Raw genomic sequence first — 23302 nt, forward strand, 5'->3', positions numbered from 1 at the left:
ATAAATAAATAAATAAAAGAAAACCAAACAAAAAATGTGGAAAAAACATCCCTAAAAGTGTTTCGTATCTCATATTGCACTTGAACAAATGGATGATGATGGAAAGCACAGCTTGCTTTGTACTTGAATACTGATGGTTATATCTGAAGGAGTTATTTTTCTGAATAAGATGTTTTTGTCTATTTTAAACCAGCAGTTCCATTTATGCTAGATATTTTTACATGATTACCTTAAAAGACCATGTAGCTTATTCCAACTTTTGCCTTGATTGCATAAATCAGCAGTTATTTTAATTTAAGTGGAAAATATTCCGACTTGAGACACAAACAGGGCAAAACTTCTGTCTGCTGAACCATCTATGCAACTTTAAAAGCTACATGTTATTGAGCCTGTCATTTCTGTTTACCTCAGTGGGGAAAGCTGCCTTTAATCCCATTAGCCCTGCTGAAGGAGCAGCCTGGAACCAGCCAGGGCCAGGGCAGCAGCTCCCTGGGCTGGCACAGCCTGGGATGTGCTGGGGTTTCATTCCTGACACAAACACCACTGCTTCCCAGGGCCTCTCCCCCAGCTGAAAACTCTGCTCTCAGGAGCAGCAGCTGAAATAAAAGTCTTTTCCCAGGAGGTGCTGGTCACCAGCACCTGAAAGCAGCAGGAATGCTCTGCATGGTGCCCTGGGGGTCAGGAAGGATTTGGGACCAAGAGGATTCAGGTTTGGGGCAGGAGGGTCCAGCAGGGAGCTGAGGGCAGTGCTTGGTTTGGAGAAGCTGTGAGGGTACCTGAGAAAGATCATGGAAACATGGAATGGGCTGGAAGGGACCTTAAGGCCACCTCCTTCCACCCCTGCCATGGCAGGGACACCTTCCACCGTCCCAGGCTGCTCCAAGCCCTGTCCCGTCACCATGATATTTTCTGAAAAATCCTTTGCCAGGATTTTCTGCTGAGAAGCCTCAGAAAAGAAATGTAACCAATACCTGTCTGATGGCTGTGGAATGTGGTCTGAACATTGTTTACCACCAGGTGCATCCTTGATTGGTCCATGTGGATTGTTTTTCTTGATGGCCAGTCAGGGTCCAGCTGTGTGGGACTCTCTGGCTGTCACGGTTTTTTGTTATTCATTCCATTCCTTTCCTTTCTAGCCTTCTGATGGATCCTTTTTCTTTGTTCTTTTTAGTATAGTTTTAGTATAACATTTTAATATAATATCATGATATAATAAACCAGCCTTCTGAAACATGGAGTTACTTATTTGGCTTTGAAATCCAAGATCATTACTGTAACCCTTTAATACGGTGACCCTATTCATATAATGTAAGGGACCTGAGGACTTTTTCTAGAATTCATATTTAACAATTACTTAATTTCTTGTCATTACTGAAAAGAAAATTCTGGCAGTTTTGTGTTTCAATTATTTGGTGATACATTTGGCACACGGACATTTCCCTGTGTGAAATTATGACACTTTCAGACAGGGATACTTTAAGTGTTTTCTTGGCTGGGCACAGTGCCTGGCAAAATCCAATTAAGTATTAAAGACAAGTTTCCCAACTCATTTTGAATGCTTATATTTGTCATTCAGATCCCTTTGACTCCAATATTGGAAAAAAAATATCAAAGAATGCAAGGTGCAAAGGTGTCCAAGAGTCTCCAACAATAATTGTATCCTGTGCTGTCATAAATAAATAAATAAAAGAAAACCAAACAAAAAATGTGGAAAAAACATCCCTAAAAGTGTTTCGTATCTCATATTGCACTTGAACAAATGGATGATGATGGAAAGCACAGCTTGCTTTGTACTTGAATACTGATGGTTATATCTGAAGGAGTTATTTTTCTGAATAAGATGTTTTTGTCTATTTTAAACCAGCAGTTCCATTTATGCTAGATATTTTTACATGATTACCTTAAAAGACCATGTAGCTTATTCCAACTTTTGCCTTGATTGCATAAATCAGCAGTTATTTTAATTTAAGTGGAAAATATTCCGACTTGAGACACAAACAGGGCAAAACTTCTGTCTGCTGAACCATCTATGCAACTTTAAAAGCTACATGTTATTGAGCCTGTCATTTCTGTTTACCTCAGTGGGGAAAGCTGCCTTTAATCCCATTAGCCCTGCTGAAGGGGCAGCCTGGAACCAGCCAGGGCCAGGGCAGCAGCACCCTGGGCTGGCACAGCCTGGGTTGTGCTGGGGTTTCATTCCTGACACAAACACCACTGCTTCCCAGGGCCTCTCCCCCAGCTGAAAACTCTGCTCTCAGGAGCAGCAGCTGAAATAAAAGTCTTTTCCCAGGAGGTGCTGGTCACCAGCACCTGAAAGCAGCAGGAATGCTCTGCATGGTGCCCTGGGGGTCAGGAAGGATTTGGGACCAAGAGGATTCAGGTTTGGGGCAGGAGGGTCCAGCAGGGAGCTGAGGGCAGTGCTTGGTTTGGAGAAGCTGTGAGGGTACCTGAGAAAGATCATGGAAACATGGAATGGGCTGGAAGGGACCTTAAGGCCACCTCCTTCCACCCCTGCCATGGCAGGGACACCTTCCACCGTCCCAGGCTGCTCCAAGCCCTGTCCCGTCACCATGATATTTTCTGAAAAATCCTTTGCCAGGATTTTCTGCTGAGAAGCCTCAGAAAAGAAATGTAAACAATAACTGTCTGATGGCTGTGGAATGTGGTCTGAACATTGTTTACCACCAGGTGCATCCTTGATTGGTCCATGTGGATTGTTTTTCTTGATGGCCAGTCAGGGTCCAGCTGTGTGGGACTCTCTGGCTGTCACGGTTTTTTGTTATTCATTCCATTCCTTTCCTTTCTAGCCTTCTGATGGATCCTTTTTCTTTGTTCTTTTTAGTATAGTTTTAGTATAACCTGATCTAAATCTGCCTCCTTAAATTTGAACTCATCCCCCTTTGTTCCATCACTCCATCCCTAGTCCCAGGCCCCTCTCCAGCTCTCCTGGAGCCCCTTTAGGCAATGGGAGGGTCTCTAAGGTCTGCCTGGAGCCTCCTCTTCTCCAGGCTGGACACCCCAGCCTCTGCTCCCAGGAGAGGCTCCTCAGCCCTCCGAGCATCATTTTTCCTCATTTTTCCCAGCAACAAGTTCTTTGTTCTTCCTCCACAGGCTTCCGAGGTTTTCAAATGAGGCATAAAGCCAATCCTCCCTGCTTTGCAAATAATTTCTCTTTCTGTCGCCTATTTTTGTCTTCTAAGCTCCAAATGAAGCTTCCAAGCTGGTGCTGAAACAGGAGCAGGAGCATGGCTGGTGCCATGTCCAGAGCCTGCATTTGGCCCCTTCTCTGCCCAGTGCATGAGGAACCTTTCCAGAGCTGTGATGTGGATATTCACACAGAAAATTCAATGCCATGACCCAACACTCTCCAGTTTTTCCATTTCAATGCAGCTGGCTCCTCATCCCATCAGAGTGATTTAGGCTCCAGTTGCTTTACTTTTTTTCCCCAATGAGCTGGAATTGGCCACTTAGTCACCAAAGCTGATATGGTATCTAGCAATATTAATTAGTCTGCCTAGTAAGCCTAATAAAGAGCAAAGCTTTGTATTTCTCTATTCTATTTCCTAATTAATTCACTGTATGCACTTTACAAAATGTTTTATAAGGAAACAGATACAGGCTGCCAAGTCTTCTTCCCCTGTAAATTCCAGGCTCTGCTGCTTGTATTGGAAATAATTTTAGCACACTGAAAAAAAAGAGAGTAAGGCATTGGACAGAAATCAGCATTCATATTGAGAGATTAAATATATTCCAATTCAGCCATAGGATTTTGAACACTTCATTTCCACCAGGGTCTCATTTTATGAGCATATAGGTAATTTTGCCATGGCATGTGGCTGAATTGATGTCATTGCTGCATTGTCTCAGAAATATCTAAATTCCCAAGTAAGGAACAGTGAGCTATGGACAAGGGGATTTCCTTTTTCTTGTCCCATCCACAATCCCTGAGTCCCTGCTTTGCTGTCAGCCAACATCATAAGCTGGAACAAGTTTTAAAAGTGAGGAAAAATATTGAAGTTGTTTGGTTTTGACACCCCTCAGGGAATGGGTGACACTCCACTGACATTCCTTTGGGGATGGCTGGAAGGATTTATTTCAGTTTTCCACCACTTCATTTCAATTCCCTGAACTTATATATGAGATTTTTTCCTTAGAAGATATCATCAAGCTTAATGCTGATAAAAGAGTTAATGTAAATATAATCTAGTTTTGGGAATTTATCCCTTTTTGGGTGAGAGATTAAACATTTTGGGGTGTGTTTCAGTTGTTTGGGGTTTTTTTTTTTAAAGCTTTTATGTCAAATAAGACATTTGATGGGAAGATCAAAACAGAGGCAAGGGAATTCTCCCTTTGCAAGCAAAGATGAGGCAGGAAGGTTGTTTTTATTTGGCACAAATAGTTTTTAAAATATATGTATTTATTGTTTGACTCCTCACCTCCTGTTCAGACTCCAGATTTTATCCCATAGCTTCAGTCAGTCTGCCTTAAATAAGCTTTCACAGAGTGAGGAAAGAGTTTGGCAAAAAGTTAATTTGAAGCAATTTTGATCAATGTGATTACACGTTGCTGACAGGAAAGACAACAATGCAGAACTAATAAAAGGGGAGGGGGGGAAGCTGGAGAATGGGAGAGGAAACAAAGGTAAAAATGGGTTTAATGCACAAAGATCTATCATGCAGAGTTGAAAAGCCAGGCTGTGAAGAGCCAATTAGTGCACCAAATATGAAAAGGAGCCGAATTAAACAGAGAACATCATCAAAGAGAGCTGAGATAGGGAAGTTCCCAGCATGCAGACATAAAGACATTTCAGATGAGTAAGCAAATGTTTTTAAAAAGAAATTAAATGCAATGGGAATTCAGTAAAAACAAGCCTGTAATGGGCAAATGATAGGCTGTGAAATAAAGTAGAAAAGCCAAATCTTTATAGTGTCTAACACTGACAAAACACTTTAAGGCTGAGTTTATGAGGTTCTGTGCCATAAACATCAAAACTTAGAAAGCACATTTGTTGCTTGATGCCTGTTTTTATTTACTCTCTTGGAGTGTTAATGAGCAGAAAGATGGATTCTAGTATAATACCCCTGTTACCAGAAGAAAAAGAAAAAGGACCAACATTAGCATTGATGTTTTAAATTATTAAAAAATGTCTTTAAAATGGTATCTCCTATTAAGCATCTTGGATGCTCCTTGTGGTCTGAACACACTTAGAACTGCTTTGATATAAAATTCAAATTTGTAAGTAATTTTTCTGCTTTTGGTCACCTGCTGCTTTTTATTCAAAGGAGATCAAGCAATGTTTTTTCTGGTCCTCTTCCATCTGGATAAAGAAAACTGTTTAGGCAGTACAATAACAAATAAAAAGTTGCTTGAGCTTCTAGCAGTTACTGAAAAAAATGGGTTTAAAACCCCAAATACAATGAGAAAATCTTTTGGCAAAGTAGTTACACTGAGAAATGGAACCCTGAATTAAGGAATGTGGGTGCTTCCTGCAGGATAAATGAATCCTGTCTCTGCATCCTTGAGTATTTCACATTTCTGGAGGCAGTCAGTACCTCCAGCTAATGTCAACACCCAGGATCCTCACTGAGCTCAAGTTAATATTTTAGTTCAGTCACCATGCCAAGATGATTTGCAGTGCATGTGGGAATTTTGCTGCCTGCTCTTCATATGAGGATTTTTTCTTTCAAATAACAAATTCCCTACAGTCAGAGGTTAGCTTTGCAATTAGGACAGTAAATACTGAATTGCTATGAAACCTGAGCACTGCCTTAATCTTTGGCATGTGTTTTTTGGGGTTTTTTTTGGTTTTTTTTTTTGGGTTTTTTTTTGTTTTTTTTTTTTGTTTTTTTTTGGGGGGGGGGGGGGGTTTATGTTTCACCTTTGAAGATGCTCCAGAGTTTTTGCTCAGGCTTTGAGGATAAGACTGACCTGTGTCCACAGCAGGGGCTTGGAATGAGATGATCTTCAAGGTCCTTTCCAAGACAAACCATTCTACAATTATGAATTATCTGTCTCACTCTGTGAATTATGTCTCACTCTCAGAATTAGCTATGCTCACTCTGACACACCAGAATCTGTTTTTCAGTCCTGCCTCAAAGATTGCATCATGAAATACGATGAGAGAGCCGGCAGCCCTTGGGTTGTGGCTTTGCACAGCAAACCACAGGGTCATAATGTGCTGGATATTTCCCTTCCCAGTGAAAGCACCTCCATGAAGATTCCCTGAAGAAGTTTTGAGCTGCAATGACACAGCTGCAGGTTAGTGGAGACCTCAAGCAGTAAGTATTGCTGGAATGAACCTCCTGCAGCTCGGCCTCCAAGAAAACACATCCAAAGTTGCAGATGAACCAAATTTCACTGTGTTAGAAATGCCAATTTTGTTTCTTCACCACCTCTGAAACTTTGGCTGTTTGATTTCACAGCTCTTCAAGTGTTATTCTAAAACTGTTGACTGAAGACTGTTTAAGCTCCTGCCGATGTCTTTCAATTTATTCAGCGTGTAAAATTCAAACTTTTCCTATTTTTCTGTGACTAGTTCTTTAGAGCTCAACATACACTAGAGATCTCTGATAATTTTCTGAAGAATTTACATAGATATCTCTGTGTGTCCATGTAAAAAATCTATATATACATATATGTATTTACAGAACCTCCACACCGACAAGCGGTTTTGGCATGAGAGAAATTCTCTCTCTTCCTGTTTTGCTGACTGAATTTTCAGACGGCACCATTTTTTTCCTAAACTGAGTATTAAATTCACTCTATTTTACAGAGCAAATAAAGCCCCTAGCAGATGGCCAGCCAAGGCTATTACAGGCTGTCATTACTTCCCACACCCACTTGTCCCTCCAGATCAGGAAATACGACTGTAGAGCTGCTTTTCCTCCTGCACTTTTTCCTATTTCCATTGCCAGAGAACAGATGATGCCTCGCAGATATCTCCAGCTCTTCCCCAAGCACTCTGCTGCCATTCCGAGGGGTTGCTTTGCTTTCCTACCTCAGAAAAGGAAAATGGAAGTTTTAAAGAGGCACACCTGCTCCCTGCAAAAGGGAGTGCGGCATTTCACTGCATAAATAAAATCTGGCTGGGACAGAACTTGAAGAAAAATCCAATTTATGCCCAAAAAAAAGGTGTTTTCCCCAGGGTTTAACATGTCCACATGCAACAGGAAGACTTCTGCTGCAGAATAGTCATTCACAAAACAGACACACAGATTGTTGTGGCTCAGGAATTTCTCCCAAACCAGGTGTTGGTTTCTTCACTTCCAGCTCCTTCCTCCTCCCCCCTTGCCTGGCAGGACACTGAGGCACAGCAGCACTCCCAGCAGTGCAGGGAAAGCCTGAGGCTGCCTGGGAATGGATCTGCTTTAAGCACAACTTATTTCACAGTGATTAACCCATTTTTCACTCCTCAGTGCCCCCCGGTTTTGTTCTGTGTCTGCAGGTGAAAAGAGGTGATGGAGGAGCCGGGGAGGGCAGCAATGGTGCCTGGTAGAGCCCAGGCACCCAGCACCTCCTGAGCACCCACAAACTCCCTGATTCTGGTTCCAACTTTCCATTTACAGCTTTATTTCCACCACTGCCACCCCTGTGGTCACTGTCCCAGAGCCAACAGAGGCTCTGTGTGACCCCCTCACCCTGCACAGCCCCCAGGCCAGGCTCTGCTGACTTTGTTTTCATTTCTATTGATTAAAGACCCTCAGGACACAATAAAAATGCGTTTTGGTGACGTGCCCTTGCTCCTGGTCATGCTTTGTGATCTTTTTGTCAGATTTTAGCAGAAACTCTGAGGCTGGAGCTCAGACAGTTCATGTGGGTGCTTGTGCACACAGCAGCTTCAGGACCTGGGCCTGAGACACAGAAAATGTCAGAATAATAAGAAACTTTTATTTTATTTTTTTCTTACTTTTCTTTCTTATTTTTCCCCCCACAACATCCGTTCTACAGCTCAAGTTTACAGCCAGTGGAAAATTAAAAAGCTGGCATAATCAGAATAAATGGGGCTTCCACTTGCTGACAGTGATTTTTTTTCAGCATCAGGATTAAGTAGATGTATAAACACTTTCAGAATTAGCTTCCAAACACCAGATGGAAAAGTAATTGGAGTCAATGTAGAAATCTGTGTTCCAAATCACTGATATATCTTTAATTCAGGCTTACAACAGGTATCTTTCATTTGCATTTTTTATCTCAGCTCTGATCTCTCTGGGCTTTATCATGCTCAGTGGTGATGAATCATAAACAGTGAAGGACATGGCTGAAATTCCCTTTCAAAATGTCATTTACAGGGCGAGCAACAAGGCAGAAGAAATGCCTTTTTTTGCTTATGAGCTGAGCAAGTTCACCTGGGAAGACTAAAGTGACAAATAAATGTGCCATTTCCCCCTGCCACTCTCAGAGTGACTTTCCAGAACAGAACCATGCTTTAACCTGAAAGCAAAAATCACCTCTGCCAAGGAATCCATAGCAAACAATGTGATTTTAATTACAGCTCATTAGTTTTTGTTTACTGTGTCAGGAAGTGCCTGGGAGACACCAGCCTGACCTGATGTTCACCAAACCCTTTGGGTGGATTGCCATTCATTTTAATGGGCTAAAAATGATCCCTTGAAATCCTGTGTTTTAAAAATTTTGAGTATGACTTTTAACTCCTTTAGTATCAAAAAGATTTCTTACTTGCATGTTTTTGCAGACCCAAAAGGCTGAAGAACAATCCTAATGGGGCACTGCTTGCCGAGTTTAGTGACAGGTACTGCAGAAGCAATTAAAACCTTGAAGTCTTGAGTAGCAGAATTAAAATTCTAGGGGTTTTTAGTGTGCAGAAGGTGACTAAAGTGAGTTTGAAGCTGGTGGGATAGCACTGGATGGCTTCTAAAAACCTGGCACAGAGTAAGCAGGGTTTGACAGGGTGTGTCAAATGATTTCTGTGGAGCTCAAAACACTAGTTTCTGATTATTTTGGAAGAAAAGTGACACAAGAATATGGAAGTGCTTTTTCAAAGTTAGATAGTGAAATAAGCTTTAATAATTTAAGCTCATCCATGCCATAAATACCAAGGAACTTCCACTCTGGAATTTCTAACCCAGAAGCGGAGGCCAACACTAGCTCAGCAGAAGATAAAACGAGTTGAAGAAAATGTTTTTGATCATAGTAGTGGCCTCTAAAGCTCTGAGGATGCTCAAAAAGATAACATCAGCTTTTAGGAACTGTTTGACTTCAAAGAAATTGCTGTCACAGAAGACTGAAAATTGATGATCCCATTTCTCTATCTTACCCAACCAGGTATTTCAGAGCTGCTGTTGCTGCAAAGGGAGCATCACTCCTTAAAATCCTAAACTAATATTCACAGCCTCCCAGTAAGAGTGGAAAAAAGTGAAATATTACCATGGCAACAGAAAAAGCTGGAATCCAGAATACAAACCACTTTTACACAGGCTGCCCTTAATTCTGGGTCATCCTCAACCATGAAAGGCCAGTACCTGCAGAAGGCTGCAATGAACAGAGTTTTTTTCCTCTTTAATAAGTTTTTCTTCTTTCCTCCTCCAGCTGACCATTCCTAGGCTCTACCACAGTGAGCTGATGCTTCACCTGCCTTCAGATCTTCTCATAAGTATTTTTCTTTTACCAGTCTGTATTTTTTTTCCTTTCTTGTTCCTCTTAGTCTAGTAGCAGGGCAAAAGTTAGAAGGTAGTGGTATAACCCATGATAGAAGGATGCAATAAAAACCAGTTACATGCAAATAAATAAAAAAAAAGAGTGGTTTCCATTCCAGAAAGAATTGTTGTAATTTTACTCTTTGTTATTTATTCAGGGCTGCACTGTTTCTATGATTAGTGCTATATTTGGTATAAATTAGTTCTAACTTTTGGCCAGCTAGTGCACTAAAAAGTATTTTTATTGCAAGCTGCCAATGCAAAGAGGTACAACATAAATCAGTCAATGTGCAGATTGGAAGGAACTTGATTCTTTTCCTCCCCCTCATTTAGCAGTGCTGAGTTTTCTTCACTCAGAAGTATGAAAGATTATCTTACAGTTTTCAAAATAACTCCCAGGCCACTTTAATCAGTGTCTTAAAGGATGTAAGCAAACAAGAAGGGTTCAAAAAACAGGAATTACAAAAGCCCAGGCTCTGAAAAGGCTTTTTTAAAGGAAACAAAGCCTCTGTGAGCATCACTCTCTTTCAGAACTTTAATTAGGTCTCTGTTTAAAGTATATCAAAGAACAGATGGTTTTCACAGTTAATAGGCACCTTGGAACCATTCAATATCAGTCATCCAATTCTAACCAGGAGCCCCAGGAGGACACAGTTTAAGGCCAAAGGGACGAGTCTGTATGCTTGTTTCTAACCTGGGCAGAGGCAAGTATCAAGAGAAGAGCCAAAGCAGTGTTTTTCTGTAATTGGAACCTTCAGCTTTTTCCATACAGAGGCCATACATGTCCTCTCATCCCTGTGGTCAAACATTTATAGAGGCCAGCATCCATCAGGACAGAATTCACTCTTGTTTTGAAAGCCAGAGTCAGATGTAGGAATTTGAAGCAAACTCTACCTAAAGTACAAATCCTTAATTCTAGGCTCTTTTGTTGGGCTCTGAATCTCATCCATGGGATGGATGAAATCCCAGAAGAAACAACCAGGTTCAGAAAAAGGAATTTCAGTTTGATTCTGCTTTTCCTTAATAAGTACAAGTTACATTGCTGAGCTCTAGTAATGATCCTCTGGGTTTAATCCCTGTATTATCTATTAACTTAGCAGGAAAGTTCTGCTCAAGTTTAATCATGTCTGTGTTCCCTCAGGTGAACTTTTTTTACTCCTGTATTCTTTATTGGGCTCTGAATTAAGTGCTACATATATAACAACCTCCTTTCCTCCCTTCAAATCCTGTAAACCTTAATGAAGCTCTCAACACCAAACAAATTTTCAGTTTCTGGATGTGGCCAGAAACTGAAAAGGTTCAAATCAAAGAACCAAAAAGAAGGAACCCTAAATCCCATCCAGTGCCATGGCAGGGACACCTTCCACTGTCCCAGGTGCTCCCAGCCCCAATGTCCAACCTGGCCTTGGGCACTCCAGGGATCCAGGGGCTCTGGGCACCCTGTGCCAGGGCCTCCCAACCTGCCAGGGAGCAATTCCTGCCCAACATCCCATCTAAACCTACTCTAAAAGCAGATTATTTGTTCATTTTGGTTCATTGTCTTGACAGAGAAATGGGAGCAGGTTTTGGATGAAGACATTGACTCACAAAAAGATGATTGCACTGTGATCAGATCCAGACACTCACCACGATGTGGAGCCTCCCAATGCCTACAGTAACTCCCATATTCCAAAATGTTCATATTCTGGCCTTGAAAGAGTCTCAAATCATAGCAGTGACAGGCAGCAGGCAGCAATAATAAAGCTGCAGTTCTTCATGTGCCATTTGAAAATAACAAAAGAAATTGGATTTTTGACTGATTTCCTTAAAGGAAAAAATCTTGATTGCTTGGAAATAAAAAAGTATACAGCTTTGGAACTATGCATTTATATAACTGTACAAAACAAGGCTTTTTATCCTTTAGAGGGAAACAGAAAAGAAAATACTGTATTTTTCAAGGTGAACTCATTAAAGGCATAATTTAGGACTTGAACATCTAACCTTTTTTGCTATAGTGATGCCACAGTGATATATGTCAATGCTTCAGATTGTTCCACTTACTTTTATCTTTTTTTCTATAAGCTACATATACTGTACCATCTTAGAGACTGATTTTTTTATATACAGATATAAGAAAAGTGACCTTACACATATTTGTATTTTTTGGCCCTTAGTCACATATCCTAGAAAAGCAATGACCAGGAATTCCTGTGAATGAAATGTACCTTCCATTGAAAAATAAACCAAATTTTAGCTTCAGGTAATAACAACTCCTCCTTTTAACAGCTAAATACTCCAGATGGGCATTTTCCACTCTGAGAACAGAAATCATTTTCCTGGGTAAGATGTAAAGCCAGCTCCAGTAGCCCGATGCTCTGGTGAAGTGGATTCTCTGCATTCCTGAAGGGAAATGCTGATGTTTGGAATGAAAAGCTGCCATCAAACAGCTGAGTGCTGTCCCATGTACCTGCTCTGCTGGGAAATGTTCACCTCAGCTGCATTTCAAGGTCACTTCTTGCCTGAATATTCGGGGTCTGTGGCTAGATGAGGTGCAGAGCTCCCTGGTGCCCCTGCACTCCTGGGTTCCACAGGCAGCCTTGCTTCCCTTTCTTCCTGCCCTCAGCTGCCTGCTGGAGCTGTGGGGATCTGCTCCTGGGAGGGTTTGAGAAATGAAACTCAACAGGTGGTGGGATTGCTACTGGCAGCTCATTTATTACCATTAGCTGGTACAAGGAAAACAGTGTTCGAGAAAAACATTTGGAAAATAAATAAATAAAGCTGGTGATGGGGCTCTAATCCCTGTATTTGGCATTATTTTTAATTTCAACAAAGCCTCACAGGAACTATTCATCGAGTTCTTTTCCTGGAGGAATTTTTTTCTCTGTGTACATTCAGAAGACAGAATTTGCAAAAAATTGTACTGATATGGTATCTGTTTAGAACAAAAAAGAGGAGAGTGGTCCTTTTGCTTCATTCCAGAGTACATCAAGAGGAAAGCAATCATTCCCACTGAGCTACATCAGACTGAGACCAAAGCCACACAACAAACACATCAGCATTTAGCACAGTGGAGTTCTACTGATGTTAACAAAAGACACTGAACCTGGGAAATATTACACAATAGGATGAGCCTAGATAAAACAAAAAAACTATATTAAACCAGTTTTCTGGAATGTATTTTTATCTGAATCATGCCAAGACTAATTAGACAAATTTTTGAGTTAATTTTTCTTTTTTTAAGAAAGAGGAGCTGGTGCGTGGTCAGTTTGCTGCTGTGACCTCAGCAGGATAAGCTGAGGGCACATTCCTGGTGGGACACTGGCCCTGCCTGCTTTAATCAAGTGCTGTTCCTCTAATAAACCCTGCAGTTCCAGCAAAGCAGGCAGCAGAAAAACAGCAACACAAAATGGATTTGGAAAGCATCCACCACTGCATAATTCTCCAGCTGAACCCCAAGCCCTGGCTGCTGCTCTGCAAAGTGCCAAAGTCAGCTGTGAGTGCAGGCTGGGAAGCAGCAGGGCGTGGGTTCCATGTCCTAAACCCTCTGCACCTGTGAATGCAGCGCTGCAAACCTGTCCCCAGCCTGGCTTCACGCTGTGCTGCTCTGCTGGGGATGTCAGCAGCAGGACATGCAGTGTGTGATGGGTTCAGAGAGGATTTTGGAGACTGAACTAGAATGAGCTCTCACAAGTGGCCAGTGCATTGCTCTGAGTGTCACAAACATTCATCACAGCAATCCTCCTGCTCCCTAAAAGCCTCCCCCCAGGCTTTAAAGACACGGGGGTATGTCAGCTTAATTATCCAGGATACTGTGCTGCCACTGCTTCATTTGAAGATTTTCTGTGATGTTGTCTGGGGTTTGGGGCAATACAGTGCTCTCCTCAGTACTTAAAATTTAACTGAAAGTCACAGCTCAGTGGGATAAGAGAGCTGCCCCAAATTGTTCCTGAGTTAGGAATTCTCCTGTTGCATTCACAGTAACCTCATTCTTTACACCTAAGCTGAGCTTCAATAGAATCCCTGGGCCCAGGGCTGGGGGCAGAGGTCTCAGGTGAGGCTGTTCAAGGCTTTTTAGTGCCCTCAGAATGGTGACAGAGCTGTGCCAGGCCCTTGGGTGGTGCAAACCAGCCCCAGCATTTTTAATTACCCTCCATTGCCTCAATCTGCTCCTTGCAGGAGGTGAAAGGCAGAGGGAAGGGAGAAGGGGCTGGGACAGGCTCTGCATGTCCCCAGCAAGGTGTCTGCAGGTGTCAGAGAGCATCAGGAATGCACTCACATGTTACAGAAAGGGAAAGAGCAATCAAAAGAGAGAAGTGAAGCTGATCTGGGTTATATTTTTTGATCTTTCTGCGTTCACATCAGTGAGTCACAGCTGCAGCCCATAAAGGTCCCAGAGGAGATGCTGTTCCCCCTGAAGCCCCATGGTAGCTTTGCTAATGGTTCATGATGTGGGGAAATAATGATAAACAGTGCCAGGAAAAGGAAAAAGGAAATCCCTTTCTTACCTCTTAAGACTGGTTAAGAAAAAAATCTTCGTTAGCGCTAAAAATTTAATAGCCTGATGAAATACAGTACCATGCTGCATGATTTTCACAGAATCAGAGGATTTTGTGGGGCACAGTGGCTCACCTGGTCCCACCTCCCTGCTCAAGCAGGGCCATCCCAGAACACAGGGCACAGGATTGTGCCCAGAGGGTTCTGGAACATCCCCAGGGAGGGAGACCCCACACATCTCTGGTCTCTATTCCAGTGCTCAGTCACTGCACAGGGAAGTTCTTCCTCATCTTCAGGTGGAACTTCCTGGGCATCATTTTCCGCCCATTGCCTCCTCATGGTGTTAACAGCAAAGAAAATTTAAAAAAAAACCACCAGTGGCTGCTGGTAGCAAAGTCATTGTTAATGATTTTGCAAAGACCACCCCCAGCAATTTTACTTACTGTCTTGTTTGGCTACTGAGCTTGCACGAAAATTGATCCTATGCTGCACTAGAATAGCTCAAATTTTAGCAGAGTAATGTGGAGAAAGAGGGTGGTGGTTGTTGGCAAAATTCCATCCCCTTCTGCACAGCCACAGGTACCTGGACAGAAAACTCCCCAGCAGATCAGGTCACCAGGAGTGACCGGGCTCCTCCTGCCCTTGGCTGCAATTCCACATTGCTGTTTGAAAGCAGAGCTGCTGCTCCTGTAGAGCCAGGGAAACTCAAAAAGAGGTTTTGGCTGAACTTCCTTTCAGAGCTTTATTTATAAAGGACCCTGAAGGTGCTGTAAAACAACTTTATTCTTCCTTATGTACAAAGATTGCCTTTAACAGTTTAGGTTGTCAGTCCTGACACGTGTATAGATGAGTTTATAATTTTATTATGTGGCTGGACTGGACAGAAAACATCATCTTATGCTGACTGGTAATAGTAGAAGCTGTACTTGTCTCAGTGTAAATGTAATTTGTTTTTCTAAACAGTTTAAGGATTTTATTCTAATTATTTTGTTATATTTTGATAAGACATTTTTAATGAAGTTAAATTTTAATGCATGTTGAGTTTGCTCTGTTAATTAGATCACTTCCATCTATTTTATATAAATGTTTTGGTTGTAGTTTTATACTTTCTGCAAGAACACATTGTAAACCTTATTTCTTATGAGATAATAGAAATGTCATAATTTCATGTTCTGTATTAGATATAAATGGAGCTGTCATGCAATATTCCATTTCTGACAAGAAACCAATAAACCAAGAGAAAAAAGAAGGTAAAAAAACACTAAAAAAGCCCAATCCAAATGAAGCTGTGATTGATGGGCGTATAACTGAGCTAGGATCCCCATGAATAATGTTAGTTACACAACATGCCAAAAGACAGAGCTTCCAAAGGGAGTCATTTTGTGATTAGTTGTAAATTGTAATCAGGACCAGAACAGTTCCAGGAATTAAATGCTGCTAAGCACAGAAATTAAGAAAATGGAAAGCCATTCTCATGTTAAACAGGGCTTTGTTTTTCTTGGCATCATATTTTGTGGCAGCTGTCCTGCCTATAAAGTATTGATTTGGGGGATTTTTTAAATTGACAGCTGAAAAATCTTATTAAAACCAAGCCAAACCTGTGCTGCTGATAGTATTCCATATTATTAAATCTGAAAGAATTTTTTGAAATCTGATTTCCTCTTCAGTAATTTACCACTCACACATAAGATGTCTTGGGCAATAAAAACATCTGTCATTATTTTGCTTTCTGGATTGTCACATTTTAACAGGGGTTTGTAACATGGGAAACGCTCAGAGAGGTTTGTAGTTAAAACCATTCCTTTCATTTCAACAAAATGAAAATACAAGAAAATAATTTAATCATATTTGATCCTACAGAATAAATTTTGCCTTCTCACAAAACATAGGTTATCTGACAACATTAATAGATGCAACTGAAGTGCCTGAGAGAGAAAACTTCTGAAATTTGGTATTCAAGACCAACATGACAGAATAACTAACACAGGCCATCCAGGTTTGTAGAATTTCAGCCTGTAATTCTTTCCTTACTGCTTAGAGTCAAAACTAAAGGAAGAAAAAAATCATCAGTGTTTGGTTTCATGCCTTGCACACAAATTCTCTTACACAAGGTCAGCATTGCTTGTATTGTTCTCCCATGGATTGTCTGCACTTGCTGATAATTCATTCATTTTCTGGCTCATCAGCTCTTCCTTCCAAGAGATTAAATGGCCCTTGAGTCTCCTCAAGAAATATGAGAGAGTTTGATTGCACAGGGATGACAAGAAGGATGAATGGATTGAATTTCCACATGGCTCCTTCCTTTGTTTTTTCCCAAGAAGCAGAGAAATAAGAGAAGCAATCTGCAGGAAAAGCAGGAGAGATCCATTGGGAGGTTTTGCTTCCCAAAACCAACTTGTGCCAGGTGAAGTTTCCCTCTGAAGGAATCTTTCTGGACAGAAGGGTGCTGCTGGCTGTGGGACTGGCACAAACAGGAGTCTCTCACACCTGTTCATTTTTCTCTGGAAAAATTATTGCTGCTGGTCTTTCCTTCCCTCTTCAAATAAGAAATTTTAATTTATTTCCATGGTTTTGTTTCCCTGTTCCTGAATAAAAATGTGAATGAAGACTCCCCTCTGAAACATGCACAGGAAAAGTCTGTGTGAGCATAACTGATGCTGCAAGACAAATTATTGTCTCAGAGCAAGATAAAGGTATTAGCATTTTATTTGACCTCCTTTACTCCTGTATCTCACTATTTAATGCAAATAAACACTTATATTCCCCTTCACATCTTGGATCTTAAAAGGGTATTTTCACATTCAGATAGGACTTTTGATTGTGCTGCACATTTTTGTGAACTGCCTTTGCAGAGGTGTGGACTGAACTGGCCATCGAGGGAAGGGCAGGAGGTTGTCAGCAGGACTTGCCCTCCAAAAACATGCCAAGCCACATCTAAATCCCACTGAAGCACTAACAAACTCCCATTCTCTCTCAACTGCCTTTCCATTTCTGATATGATTAATCCTCATTTTATATAGTACTTCCCACATTTGGTACCAGGCATGAAAATAGCTACCTAGGTTCTGCTCAAGCAGCCTCAAAAAGATAAAATTAAAACAAGTTCAGCAGTGTATTTATTAATATATAATGGTCAGTACTAACAGAGCTCCTAAAAGCCATAATTCCCCTGCAGAGGGAAATATCAGGCAGAGCCTGGTCTGGTTTTGAGCAGAATACACAGTTAAACCAGCTGCTACTTTTGCAGGACATGATCACACCATGGACATAGAGCATCAAGGTTTGCAGTACAGGTTATCTCATGGGCACCATCCCTGCCTGAGTAAAGGCATTGTCATTATCTCTGAGAAAGGTACTTAGAGTCATTCTCTGGTGTATGTGAATAATGATACACTAATTGAATCCTGAAGCTCGTTGCTCAGAAGCAATGGATTCGGGGCTGATAGTAGTATTTTATAGCTTTGGATAGAATGCAAGTGAGAGTGTTGCCAAGATAAACTCAAGGTTTGCTTTTATTGCTGGCAGGCATTGCAGGAGCTCCTTTGTTAGAGCTGGAGTTCTGCAAAATATACCAGCACAAAGCTCAGCCCCAAGACCTTAACTCACTGTGCTGAAGGTGAAAATTTTAACAATCTGTGCTGAAATTCCCTTACTAAAGAGAATTTAAGAAATTCCTTCCTCTCCTGAAGGAATTCTTTCTTGAAACTCAGCATGGAAAGGTAAAGATTGTGGAGTTCATTGTCATTTTAAAGTGCCCTCAAGAGAGCAAGAAATGAGACATTTATTACCTTTGCATTGCAGGTTGCCACTGGCATGTGAAGTTTACCACTGGATAATGGGCAAGGTTGGGCACGAACACTTTCTATCCATAGCAAGCCCTTGTTAAAATATTGGCAGCATATTTTGGAGCCAGACAAGGTCAGATACCACCAAAAAACCTGCAGGGGACACAAAAGGAATTGCACTACTCTTGTTTGTCCTCAGATGTGCTGTGTGTGACTACTGTGGTTTGTCAGGCATCCAGAACAGACTCCTTTCCCTCTATATTCCAGTGGGATTTTCTGATCACTCTCTTGGGTACCTAAAAAGACAATTTATCCAGAGAGTTGTGCTCTTCACACAGACCTTTTCTATGCAGCTCTGGAGTCACGGGATTGTGGAGCTCTGTGACAAACCTTGGCAAGTGGCACATATTCTCTGTATTTGAAAGTTGGTACATTCCTAAGGGAACTGCTTACAAAGATGACAAGCCATCTGTCCCTACTTCTGGTGTTTTCTCTGCTTCCACATCCATAAGCTAAGGCAGAAATCATGTTTTCAACTCAAAAGCCTAATTTGGGCTGTAAATTGTAGGTTTGTAATGATCAAATCTAGTTTAAGCCAGGCAGTGAATATTTTTGACATTGCCCTTTGCTGGTAGGAATTTCTTCTTCTAGCACTGACGTCTTGCTCTGTTACTGCTCTGTTATTTGCATTTAATATGGTATATTATCACATCACCAAGCCCACATTGTGGACTCCTGCTTGCTTCACCCAGATCCAGGATTATTTACAGGTACCATTCTGCTGCCCTGGCTGCTCTCTCCCAGTGGATATTCTATGATAATAAATGTGGGCAGTGTAACAAAACCATGCTGCAGAATATTGCTTTGATTAGCAAGGGTGCATTGGAGAGTTACACACAGAGACACCTGGAATGAAGAGCAATAAAGGGAAAATATTATTTCATTTCTCTGCAGATACATTGTGTGGGCAGAGCTGAGCCCTCCTGCAGGCTCTGAGCCCTCACAGCTGACTGTGTGACCAGAAGAAACGAGCCTGGACTCGATGCAGCAGGCAAGGAAGGGGTTTTGGAATGAGGCATTTTCCTTGGGCAGGATGAGGGGAGAAGAAGTCCAGCAGAAGGCAAATCAGGGGCATCCCAGGTACTGTGCCAGGTAAAGACCAGGAGCTACTCAGCCACAGGAGGGTCCAGCTGCCAGCACAGACAAGTTCCCTGCAAAAGGTTTTTCTACTTTGCTCCCAAATCCATTCTTCACACTGTTTTTCTTAACAATTCCCAGCAATTAAGGTTGCAAAAAATTTCCCTTTCCTTCCCCATCCTACCATCAGCTTCAATTTTAAATAAATTTGGTGATCTTCAAAATCCTGACCCCTGCTAGTGAAAGCACAGGATGCCTCAAGCTTTCCTTAGGGCTGTGGATGATAAAGGACCAGTGTTAAACTCATTTAATTTATGCCTATTCTGAAAGAGTTTGTCTTTCTACAAACTTCCAAAGTTTCACTGCTGGCCAAGCCCAAACCCACAATTTTTTTAGCCTTCAGATTATATTAACTTCTACTGAACTCATCCCTAATTGCTTTACTCTCAGTGCTTCCAGTACAACATCTGATATGATTAGCTAGGCCATTAATTATCTTGTGCTTTAACTATGAACCTCCTGCTGAAATCCAAGGAAAGGTCAATGCATATCTGGAGAGAATCATACCTAACAAGGTACATTTATCAGCAAATTAGGCACACTGTGAGTTCAGCACACACAGACTGTCCAAAGGGTTTTTACTCCTGTGCTAATGGTACATTAGATTTTTTTGCTAAGGATATTTGCTTGTAGTCAACAGGAGATTGCCTGCCTAAAGACCTCCCATGGACATTAGTGAGCAAAAATCCTTTGTACATTATAACAATGACTCAGATTAAAGAGTGCAGAAGATATTTGTTAAGTAATCCAGTCTGCACAGATACCAAATGGCACCTGAGGAGCTGCTGTTGCAGACAGTAAGTCTGTTACATATTTTCACCTCAAATAATAAAAAAAATCATTGTTGCCACATAAACCTCCCAGGGAAGAGCTTGACAAGAATTTGCTTCCAGCAGTGTTGCTGGCCTAGGTTCCACAGCTCCAAGCTGTCACCTCTGCTGTGGCTGAGAAGTTCTTTGGTTCCTCCTGAACCAGGAGCTGATCCAGAGGAAAAAGCATTTTTTTCTTTCTGAACTACTTTTAACCTGAGTCCAGGTCACCAAGCAGCCCCCCAGCTGCACAGACACATCCAAGCTGGCAACTGAGTGATCAAAATAGGGAAAGAGCCTTGTAGGGTGATGTGACTACTCCAAATATGTTAAAACACCACCTGAGTGATTGCAGAACTAATTACCAAGTTCACATTAGAGTAAAAGGAGCCTGGCACGAGCCCTTTGAGCACAGCACAGATACATTTCCATCTCTGCCTTGAATCTGCTGTGTCAGTGGTCTGCTGCAGCTGGCATTTTGAACTTAATGTCATTTAAAAGAAAGGTACCACATCAAGGTCATATTGAAAATAAATTGGGGACATGATAAAATCACTCAAGTGGACTTCAGTTCAATACACCTTTGAGGGTTTATAACTTGTATAATTTCTCTTGGAGGAAGGGTTAAGCTTGAGATCTATTATCAAAGCAAAGGACAAAAGGCTGAAGAAGCTGCCCATATTCTGCACATGTATTTGGCACTTTTGGCACTTATTTCCTCTTCCAGTTTATGAGTAATAAAACATCTGGGTGCACAGAGCAGTTTTGCACAGATGGCTGAGCTCAGGAGGACTTGGGAGCCAAACCCAGTTTATTGCAGCTCCTGCTCAGGCAGTTCTCTGTGCCCAGGCACTGAGGCTGCAGCGAGCTCCTGCTTCACAGGTTACAGGGCAGAGGCTCTCAGCCCCTTTGCCAATCAAGCACTGGTCATACAGGAGAAATCCCTCTTCTGTCCTCAGGACTTTTCAAACAGGTGCCTCATTACATAAACACATAATGTGTACATATGCATTTGTACCTAATTGTTAATTCTATTTCAGTTTGTAGTTTCTGGTAATAGCTATTTTGATGCTGCTGTCAGGCACCACTGTGTTCTAAGTGTTATCTCCTGAGAGGATTTCACAAATCACTCAATATGAGATGTCACCACACCTCAATCAATAAACTTGTATCATGACCCTATTAACAAAGAGGCTTCCAGTGGCTGAAACCACATTTATTTGTACAAAGGATGGCCTGAAAAGCAAAACTAATCTTGTTTATTGACAGAGCTCAGCTCTGTGAAAGAATAGTCCCTTAACAAATCATTTAGCCAAGATATTTTGCAGAAATGCTGCCACCTTCATGAAGGACTTTCGGAGGTGATTTATTTCTGCTCTCCAGCTACAACTCCTGGTTTTCACTGTCAGTATTTTCTCCACATGCAGCTTCCACCGAGAAGCAAAGGGGGAAAACCAGGGGAAGTATTTGCCATGACAAAGCTGAGCTCCCCTTTTCCTGGCTATTTTACATGGGCAGAAATCTGAGACCTGATTCTCCCTCAGATCCCTTCTCCAGCTCCCTTCCACACACCACCTTAGACCATCCCTGGTGGCTGCTAGAGCTAGAGCTGATTATTTAAATATTCAGAGCTGTATTTTCTCCGTTCTTTGTGCAGACAGAAAAGTGGGAACAGAACAATCATACCTGAACATCCTGCAATGCAGAGAACACCATGAACCCCCTAAGCTACCAGCAGATGAAGAACCAAATGTTCCACAACACCAATAACAAACCTCAGCTTGGGAAAACTTGACTTCTCACTACACTCAAGTGAGCTCCTGGTTTCTGAATAAGCCCTGTGCTACTCATGCACTCAGCAGTCTCGAGCATAAACATCGCTTTGGTTTTATTCATGAGGCCATTTTAACAAGATGACATTAAAAGTTATTTGAACTGGTTTTTGGCAGAAAGTGAGCTACAAGGTCAACTGCTTCATTTGTTCTCCTCTCAGGCCTTTGTTCTCTATAACCATCTCTTACACAGACACACTTCACTTTTGATTGCCTGGCTTTATATGGATCTGAAGCTGGTTTATAGACATACAAAAGATGTTTCTTTTACAGCCTCCATATGTAAAGGAAGCCTGAGAGTCCTTCATTTATGAGCCATCAAGCTGAAAGCACCACTCCTCCTGCACTTTGGGGAACTGCATTTTACCTTCAAGGGGGTGCATTAGGTGGGGTTCTCTGCTCTCCAAACAGCTCTGCTGAGTGCCAGGAGCAAACCCTGTATTCATGGCCACCTCTGCTCAGGTCACTGAAAATTTCCACTGTGGAAAAAAGACAAATACTTTGGTCTTTGGGATCTGCAACAGAGGGCTGAGCAGTTTGTGGTTTTCTGTCCATAGGTGGCTTTGCAGTAAGGAATAAACCCTAAAAGGAAGTGCTGGGTGATGGTTGTGCTGTCACACAGGTCAGGGGGACCTCAGCAGGAAAGCAGCTCTGCAGGGACAGCCCTGGGTCCTGGTGACTGTGGGTAGCATCTACATCCCTGCTTTTCTTCCCTGTTTGCATCACAGAGCAGAACACAGGGATCCCATATTCCCAACTTTTCTGCTCACGCCCCACATGCAGGGCCCCGTGTGGGTGCAGCAGGTCCCAGCTCACTGGTCCCACAGCCTCCCTCCTGGCAGACCCCCAGGAGCTGTGTGGCACCCAGAGCCCATCTCCTTCTTCCCTTCACCCCATTCCTGCCCCCAAGGGAAAATGGGACATCCCTGGTAAATCTGCACCTGAAGGAAATGAACTCCCCCCTCAGTGGCTCTGTGCAAATGCCCTGCAGGCTGCCTGTAATCATGTTACCCTGGAGTGCTTCCATCAGCCTTTGGGAAGTTAATCCTGATTTACAGTTTTGAAAATCAAGTCTAGAGCCAAGCTCAGAGTTCAATGGTTGCTGTTAGAAGAGTGGGAAAAAAAATCCCAGACTGTTCCTATTAAATCCAAGTAGTTGCCAGTGATTCCACCATTTGGATTAAGCACAGGTTTGCCAAGAGCACTGAAATGGGAACAGGCACGTGAAATAATATTTCCCATTATTAAACAGAAATTAATGGGATTTTTTATTTCAGCTCTGGGGAACACACCCTAATTCAAAGGGATGATTAAAAATAATAGTCCATTAATACAGCTCTGCCCCAATCCCTGCTCCTATTTGGACACCCAGTCTCCACCAGCAGCACCCTGGCACTGATCATTTTGTAGGAAATATGAAATGCCAGATTTTATTATTCATCACATGTTAAAAAAAAATAATCACATACAGGAAGGAATCAGGGAGAATATTATTATGGAAATAGCATTTTAGACAGAGTTTGTAAAACATTTGTCATATTGCAGAGACAAAG

Source organism: Pyrgilauda ruficollis, unplaced genomic scaffold (genome assembly GCF_017590135.1).
Source record: "Pyrgilauda ruficollis isolate IOZ18807 unplaced genomic scaffold, ASM1759013v1 scaffold15, whole genome shotgun sequence".
NCBI classification, from domain to species: domain Eukaryota; kingdom Metazoa; phylum Chordata; class Aves; order Passeriformes; family Passeridae; genus Pyrgilauda; species Pyrgilauda ruficollis.